Raw genomic sequence first — 10029 nt, forward strand, 5'->3', positions numbered from 1 at the left:
AGATATCAAACATACACTGTGTTTTCTTATTGTAGTTATAAATGCATGAAAGTTGAGTCAATCTTGTTTGCTGTTTTGAAAATGTAAATTGAAGAAATATAACGATAAAGAAGTGTTTCGAGAGTATTAATAAGTATTACCATATTGCTCAAAACAGACACTCCATTCACGCATACAATTTGATCAATTGTTTGCTAAAATGTTCCACATAAACTATACTTTTAACTGGTAGTATATTGACTAGAGCAACATAACTGTAGCTTGCTAAGACAATCATGAACGATTGCTCGACTGTGTGTTGCATTTGGATGTACGTACAATGCTGTTATTGTGAAACTTAACGTTTAAAACAAAAGTACCTTTCTATTATTTCTTTAACATATTTTATGTCGCACCATTTACAATCACAAACTTATGCATACCTTTCGTGTACAACGTGGACATGCGCTTGTATAACTATTATGATTTGTATTATTGATATATAGATTGCTTACGCTATATTTTGTTTGTTTAATCGACTTGTTTAAGATGGAGATTTTAGTGTAATACCAATATATTATGCAACCTACTCTTACATATAATGATAGCATGCGCATCCGTAGTAGAAATATAGTGTAAAATAGTTATTTTCAACAACAATCTTATTTTGTAAAAAGGAGGTATTCCGTCAAAGATTTGTATTGTGTATGTGATTTCGCCCTCAGACGGTGTTCAACAGTCGTTTGTGACGATGCTGCGTCTTTCATGACACTCCATTATCATGGCATTATTAATTCATTCCCTCAATTATTAAAACCAGTGTACAGGATCACGTGACTTCGTGGGGTTCCCGCTTTGAAAATAACGGATATTAACACGGTAAGTTGTGCTTTATTTCCAATGACTTTTTAAAACATTTTTTCCAAGAATTTCAACAAGTGCATGAAAGACAGATTTTTATACTGATCGTGGCAATGTAAGATACAGCATAATTACGTTATTTAATAAGCCTGTGTTCTTTTTCAAAAATCGATTTATACTACACGGTTATGCTTCACGCAAAGTGAAATTTTGTCACCGATTTCAGACGTATCCAATGATTTTTTATTATATATAACTTAGGACATCGACACAAACTGCGAGAAAAACTGTCTTGTATTCGCTAAAGATTTGTGCAAATGTTATTCAATAACTTGAGATATTTGCTAAAATAAAGTTCTTAACGATGCGATTACATTCTTTCCAGCCCGTGTGTAAACCCCTGAAAACCCCGTTCATTCTGCACACTGATAGCGTAGGAACATGATAGACACAAGAAAAGTGCAATTTAAAAAAGAGGAGTGAATGTCGCCTCTATGCCGATGCAGATGCGACCTTTGGTTCACCTCATTTACGGTTTATTCATTTTTTACAGTTATTGTCACGAATGCTTGCTCGGGGAATTACACGAGGGATAGCACGTCAGATTTATCAATAAAGACTTACTTTATTGTATAAGTCGGCTAATTGCCAAGAGCGTTTACGTGGTAAACATTCAACAAAAGGTGACCTGGCGACTAACAGTATTGTATTCATAACAGTTTGTTGTGTGTTATATCGATTTAACGATATTATCTCTAGAGCTAATTGTGAGCTAACAACGTGGTATTTATAAATAAACAAATATCATGTTCGAAACATTAAGAAATGGGCGAATACATATCATGAAATGCAAACGATCTAGGAGAACATAAGGTTAGCTAAAACTTATTTATTTTAGCTCGATTGCATCGAAAGCACGATAATATTTTAAAGGCTGGGGAAGAAATATGAGCATCATAACGACACAAAAACATTGTTGATCTGCGTCATGACAAGCGGTTTTTTGCCAGTTGCGGAAATCATAGCTTCAGACCAGACTGCGCGGTTGCAATCCTGGCCTCAAATTAGACCACGATACCTTTTGTGACTTGAAAGGGTACCTCTTGACCATACTGCATAGATGCACAGGATGGTCTGTAGCTGCATTTTCCGCATATGGCATAATATCAATTTTTTAAATGACACAGGTAAGTTGTCCTCTGGGGACACCACAATGTTAATTTGATAAGTTGCTAAATTGATGCTCGCAGTTTATTATATAAATATAACATATGCACCGCTATTTCCGTTATAATTCCGAAACATATTATATCCGAAAATTGCGAAATGTCATTAATAAACTTTAATTTTAACACGAGTTATACATATGCAATAGATTCCAGTTAAACCCTATTTCATGTATTTGGGTTATGCTTTTCGTATAATTGTCATGACAAACGCTTTGAAATTTACGTGAATAGATTATTGTAAGAAGAATGTCTGTCCTATAAATGTTTAAATGCAGTTTATATTGTTCTTTATTATAACATTCCTGTTCAACATTATCCATTTTTCTTCAAAAATTGAAATAACATTGTTTTGCTTTTTTAATATAGTTTTATTTTGAAAACAAAACCCTTTTCATCTTAATAGTCCATCTAAATAAACCAATGGAGTTTACTGAATAAGTATTTCATATAAAATTATACCAGTGTTATGTTCCATTAGCATCTTGTATAACGTTTGTTCGTTTTTGTAATTTTAACTGAAACGGCATAAATCGTTCCAAGAGACATATGACCGACCAAACGAAAACAGAATACAATAGTATGTTTTCGTGCTTTAGCCTTTCAAACTAACATAAATATTAAGTATATTATGTTTACACTTGTAAGTTCATGTCTGAAAAATAGAACAAGTATGTAAGTCAAATAAACGCGACTAATTTTAAAAAGGCAAATTGTTCCTTAAATATGAATTACATTTTTGATAGAGGTTTAAACACAAAAAGACAAACGTTTAAATCGAACTTAATATGTAACCCAAACTCTAAATTATGGATATTCAAAACAGTATGCATGTCTTGATTACATTAGTGATGTGTTGCCACAGATCGTGCGTTACTACTAGGCGCTAATAAATTATAATATATATATGCATGTACTTTAACTTTGTTTATGATAATGGTTATATATGTTTTAGCATTATTATTTTTTATTGCTCAGTCAAAAGATGCATGAAGGCGAAGGACATCCGCATCCGCACCGCAATAGCATATCTGCACATCCGATGCGATGAAAGTCAAACTCTTAAATGAAAACTATACTTCAAAGCTGTCGATAAAACATAAAGCAAATGTAAATGGACAGAAGAAAAATAACCTTTGAATCTGTTCGGTGACATATAGGTGACATTCACTTGTTTGTTTCTATCTTGTTCCCACGACATACTCCCGGCCGTTATTCACTTGCCTCACCTCTTTTTAAGATGCATTAAAAAATGAACCAATGCAACTTCCGAGATGGCGCTCAGGCCCGGAGGTTTTGAAATGTCACGGATAATTTGACAGGGTGATTAGTTTATATAATTTTTTTCAGCATATATCGCATTATTTTTAAAATCGGGCAATGCAGTGCGAAACAATGAAGATTATTTCATCAAACAATTTACAGAAACATACATTCTCAACCCACTTAAAAACGTGATAAACTTTATAAGTTGTTGAATGGTGGAGTTTGTTTTAAAAAGCATTTCGATGTGTTTTTCCTGTGTGACGAGCCAATTTACACGCAATTTAATCGCTCACAACATCAAACGATGGCCTACACCATATATGATATGCTGCATGCATACAAATATTGGCTTCTTGCCGACGTAATAGACAAGTTTGCATTATTCCAAAAGAGATGGAGCCAATGCGATGGAGATTACGCTAATGAAAGGAGGTGGCGCAATGCAGGATGTATCGATTAACAGTCATATCGCAATTAAATCATCACATGACGTACGTTCGATAGATCATGTTATTTGCAATATTTACTTTATTTTTCAACGTACATACGTAGGCCAAAATATGTACAGAACATAAACACATGCTTTATTAACTAAGATGTTTCTTAAATATATAAGTTATCAACTAAATCTAGAAATCACCAACATGAATCAAACCTACAATATACCATATACACCAAGCAGGGTAATACTCAATAAAACCAGTAACAAAATTCTCAATTTTATCAAAATAGTTCATCGACAGCAATCTTTGTATCCAGTAAGATAATTAACGAGATGAAGATAATACTTCCTCTTGAAACGATGATTTGTTGCCCTCAATCCAAATGCTTAATTTACTAAAATGCCAATGTCAACGAATCTTAATTAGACTTATATATCTTGTTTTTATCACTATGAACTCCAAACAATGAAGATAGATCGGTCTTTGTCCGTAAACTTGTTTGTTAAATACGTGTTAAATGTTCTTATCTTACAAAGACGAACGTTTAATTCCATCAAGACATTATTAGAAAACTACTTTTTCAAATTAAAAACACACGCGACTCAAATGTCCTGAAGTAGTCAACTTACGAAAATAAATGTAAGTCCTGTAAACATAATAGAAACCACAAAACTAGCAATAAATGTGCATTGGCGCCACCTACTATTCTACGCGCCACATCCTTAGCATTGGCTCCAATTCTTTTTGAAAATAATGCAAATTTATCTATTAGATCGGCTAGAGTCCGATATTTTGTGCACGCATTAATTTGTACATGTTAACAGCAATCGTTTTATGTAATGAGCGATTTAATTGGCTGGGAATGTGCTCGTCACACAGGCAAAAAACATAGATTTGCTTTTACGATTTCTACAATGCCACGACTTATAAAGGTTCTGACGTTTCCAAATGGCTGTTAATTGTATGTTTCTTTACATTTGTGGATGAATTTATGTTCGCCGAATCGCACTACATGGGCCGATTTTTTTAAAATAATGCGAAATATGTTGAAAAAAAACATATAAAACCTAATCACCCTGTAACATTATCCGTTCAATATCAAAACATTATGGCGTAAAGTAGCATTGGATCATTTATTAATGCATCTCAAAAAAGCGGTAGCGCCATGATTAACGGCCTTGATACTTACTCAACGGAACGTCTTGCTCACTCGTGGGAACTAGTTAGCTATGTCTCGAGAACTACTTATTAAGTTTAGGGAACCAGATAGAAAAAGTGGAGTGAACAATTAAATAAAATGAGTGCAATTAAAAGAGAGAGGTGCAGAAAGAGGGGGATCATTAAACAAAATATAAGAGAACGGTTAAGCTATATCGTGGGAACGACTTACAAAGTCGATGAAACGAGCTAGAAAAAACAGGAGTGCAAAACTAACAAAATTCTGAATAGCAGACCAGTTATATTGAAAGGTTAATAGATAAAGAAAGCACATAATTATGGATATGTAAACCAATATGTCTTGATAACATCGTCATGGATGTGTTGTCACAGATGGAACGTATTTGATCGTGCGTAAATCCTAGCCGCTTATAAATTATAATATACTGCCAGCATGCACTTTCACTGTGTCTATGAAACTGGCTATATAAATTATGTTTTACCATTGTAAATTAGCTATGTTAGTCAAAAGGTGCATGATGGTCAATGTTATCCTCATCCGCAATGCTAAAGTACATCATATGTTACATAAAACATAGTGCAAAGTGTGCAGAAATATAGTGACTGTCACAAAAATGCAATACAGATGAAAAAAGTTTGTGAGCAATTATAAATTCTCAAAAATGATAATTTCTTTCAAACTGCTTGAAACACAATTGTTCGTGTTTATATGTAAATAACAGATAGATGTTGTTTACGATACAGTATGGTAATCGATATATCATCGTTTCTAACGATTTGAAATAAAAAAACAAGGTGGTTTACTATATATGTAAAATGTAATAAATGTATTCCTATTTCACAGCTATTTATCGCGATCCTCGAACATAAATGAAACCCAATGTGTATATCTGATGTACTAGAGATATATTATTCCTGATAATTGATGCTTTGGATGACACACTTTGAAATTGCTATATTCTGTTAACAGGTCTTTTATATTATTACTTATGTTATCCTGATAAGATTGATTGCAAACGAATCTGTGAGCAAGTGCTATGACATTTCGAGGATTCATTTATTACCGACGCATACCTAGGGCGGTAACCTCTCCACATATGTGAACAAGTCCGTTTAACCTTCTAGGATTTATCCGCTACTGGTAGAAAACATGTGACAGTTAATTGCAAAATGGGAAGACATTGCCCACTAATATAAATCCTAGGATTAACATTACTGGTGAATGTCCATAGTTTCTTAATCACTGTAAATGTATGAATAATGAATTATTGTATTTAAATATTGGTGAAGGTCAACTCAGTGTTCCTTGCGATACATGGACAATTTTAGAAGTCTTATGTCCGAGTTGTGCCCTGTATGTTTGCAATCAAAGTTCTCTTGTTGAACTATTGTCATCACTCTTTTAATGGTGTCAGTCATCTTGCGGTGTGCGTCGTTAACGTTAAGCTCTTAACCATTCTTAAAGTGCTTTTGATCAGTCGTATTGAAGATATGTGCAGAAAATATATTAAATAAGCAATGGCGATATTTTTTCAGCCACATAATTGTTTATAGTTTGATATCACAAAATGAAAGTGAAAGTAGAACTGTCAAAAAAGACAACCTGTTGACGAGTTGATTTTGCTGGCACGAGAGGGCGATTACACTCAATGTGTTTACATTTTTACCATAGGCTTTGTCAATGACCTTTGTAGTATGGGTGACTTTGTCATTTTTTATTGTTATCATGTAACTGCATGATTGTGTATATGTTGGCAATACACCAAGGATAAATATTGATTAAATATACTTATTGAGCTTATAATAATCTGAGAACTATAGCCAGGTCAATTAAGTACTTAAAATATAAAAAAAATGTCTTGATATCAGGCAGACTTGACCATGCATGTCCTATATTTCAAAATCAAGGCCCTGGTCTGACACATTGTTAACATTTACGTAAAACTGTTACCAGGCTTCTGAATTCAGTTTTCATTAAACTATAGAAGGCAATCTAAATCAGGCACTGATTTTCCTTGTTTTAAAACAGTCGAAGATCAGTTGTGGCCTCTCGGTAATGACCCATTTTTGCTTACGTGTCACACCCTTAAAACTTTCCACACTTCTATAATGGCAAATCAAAATTCAGGTTATCTTCAATGGTACATTTAAACTTTAGCTCTGTTACAAGAGTGCTGGTAAAGTCATGTCACATATTTTAATATAGGCCATGTTAAAATCAAAGTGTCAAAGACAAATGAAAGATGCGTTAATAAATAATTGTGCAATTGTTTACTACTGCTATGAGTTTTGATATAATATAACTGATGACCATCATGTGAGAGACAATTCACATTATCTTAGTATATCAGGTTTAGCATCCTTTTAGATAACAAAGTTGGCTAGTTTTCAATGTCGCTTCTGGGGATCAAACCCGCAGCACAACCTCCTGTACTCATTTCGACACTCTACCCCTCAGCTTTTAGGAAGATTCTGAGATTTTTCGATCCCTCGAGAGCAACCAAACCAAAAATTAAGTCAAATATTGCAGACTCGGTTTTATTGAGTCGGTTCATGAGAAATAATGGAGCTCGATTGGTCATTTTCGGCTCGGGTACTACTTACATGTACCCCGGGTACTCAGTATACTTACATGTACCCCGGGTACGGTAAATATACGTAATCGTACTCGGTCGATATTAGACTGTACCCGAGTTGTATTCCCACCCAAAATCCGATGTCGTAAAACGCGCAACCGATTATCTTAAACAATCTTCTCTTTAAAAACATACTGTATCAACATGCTTTTTGAGTATTTGTTTAGATAATACAGAGGCCATTTTACAGAAAATTGACATAAATGTGAATATATAGTTTTTAAAAAATAGCCGACAACGACTCATTTAGCGTTAAATTTCCCGGGTACGTTTAAGGAAATTTACCGTACCCGGGGTAAATGTAAGTATACTTAAGTTTACCCGGAGTACGTGTAAGTAATACCCGAGCCGACAATGACAATCGAGCGAAAATGGAAGGTGCAACATCTCTCATCGCCTTAAGCACTATTGAATTCTCAACAGGAAAGTGCTGGAGTCATTGATCCCAAGGGACCAGAAAAAACAACACTTATGTTCTAATAAAATTATTTGATTAATGACAATTCTATACTATTATCTATCATGTCACAGGAAAAGCGCAGTCCAATCAGTATCCAATTAAACTATTTCTATTGTCAGAAAATCGCTTTTAAGCAAACATCTTTCAAGCGAACGCAGGCTCTTCTGGATCCAAACTGGCCACAATCGCCTTAATGTCTCTTTTTCTGTGACACAGTTCATTTTACTTTATATTGATATAAGGTACTTACATTGAAACAAGAAAAAGAGTACAAGCCAGTAAAGAGTTTGTAATCAATGTTGAAATAAGGACAGCTAGGTGATCTTCAAATCCCCTTTGATATGTTGATATCGTGTATCATAGTCATTCAATAAGTCGCAAAATGCTCGAATACAATTTAGCGAGCAAATGTTACTTAAATTGATAACGAAAAAAACCAATATACCAGTTTTGCCGTGTCAAGCTGTCAAGGTCCAGAAAGTCCTTCATTGACATCGAATATATTCTTCGAATTCCATCCATTGTTGTCATAAGCTGAGATTTAGTGAATAAATAACTCAAATATCCTAAATAACAGTTTCTAAATAGCAAAAAAGACGATTATTACTGTAAGAAAGTTTTGACACGAGAGTAAACATTCTTTAAAGGGCGCGGCCATTGTTGTATGTTGAGGCACGAACGACAACTCTGCTCGGAGAATGTTATCAATGATAATCAGCGAGGTATGCCGATTAGAAAAATCGAGCTATCTGAATCGGACTGGCTCGGTCTTTTACAGAGGTCGCCATTGTGAAGACATTTTTCATGGTATGACAACTTAGACGAGCTGCTTTGCTGAATCAGCATCGTCAAAAATAGGCATTCGGTTGTGTCAACAGATGGGACTATCTATAAACAGTACACACTGTCTTATATGATGCTAGTGTGTATATACGTACATCGCAGAATAAATAAACGCATTTACCATTGTCTTAACGAAAATATGAAATTCCACAGACAGTATCAGGATGAAGTTATTGTAAGCCTCAGCTTGTCTTTATTGTAGGCATTAAACTATTAAATATAGGAGCCTTCATTTGTCAAAAGTATGTTTTACTCGTAACAGTCACTAAGCGAAACCTTAGCGGATTGATTGCAAACAGATTTGATGCATATGCATATGTTTATTACATACACAAGTTTGCAGTAATTGCGCGTTAGGTATTTTGGCATAGCATTTTATACATGTATAGTTAAATAAATGTAAATACTTATTTTACCCAAACGAAATATTGAAACTAGGCTCTGCTTTTACTATATTTAACAAAGATACAGTCTATCTTTTCAAGTATCGAAGTAGAATTGGAAAATGAACATTACTTTTTATAATAGTTTATCGTTTTTACTAAATTGACAAAATTTAACATCCGTTCATTTTCTTAGACTTAGAAGTAAAATCGGTCTTATTGTGGCTTAGAGGCAGTGCAAGAATACCTAGTAATGTGAGAACTATAATACTTCCGGTTAGTCTTCATTTTCTTCTTGCAAGCATTAGTCAATTACATATAAGTAATACTAAGCGGCGTCATTTGCATTGATTACATATTTTCGATAATTTTCATTGTTAAAGACGAGATATTGTAAATTATTACTCAACGTGAACTATTGTTTGTTATTGGACTAAACGCCATGGCGATATAACAACACACACTGTGATGACATTGTGCTACAATTATTAGTATACTCTATTTACCAGTCACTTCACATCTTTCTACAATGTAAATCCCTGCATTAGGAGTTTCCTTCACGGGCTTTCTAATATGCTTGACACGTTGGTAATTACCAACTACAGTGCATTTGAATTACATTCGCTTTCCAAACAACACAGAATCTGCGTTCACATTTTAAGTTAATGTCAATAAACTGAACCGTATTTCTCATTATCTTATTTCACAGACATGTAATAAAGAACATCAGACAAAAAATACGAATAATAAAGT

The sequence above is a fragment of the Dreissena polymorpha genome, chromosome 12 (genome assembly GCF_020536995.1).
Source record: "Dreissena polymorpha isolate Duluth1 chromosome 12, UMN_Dpol_1.0, whole genome shotgun sequence".
Classification (NCBI taxonomy): domain Eukaryota; kingdom Metazoa; phylum Mollusca; class Bivalvia; order Myida; family Dreissenidae; genus Dreissena; species Dreissena polymorpha.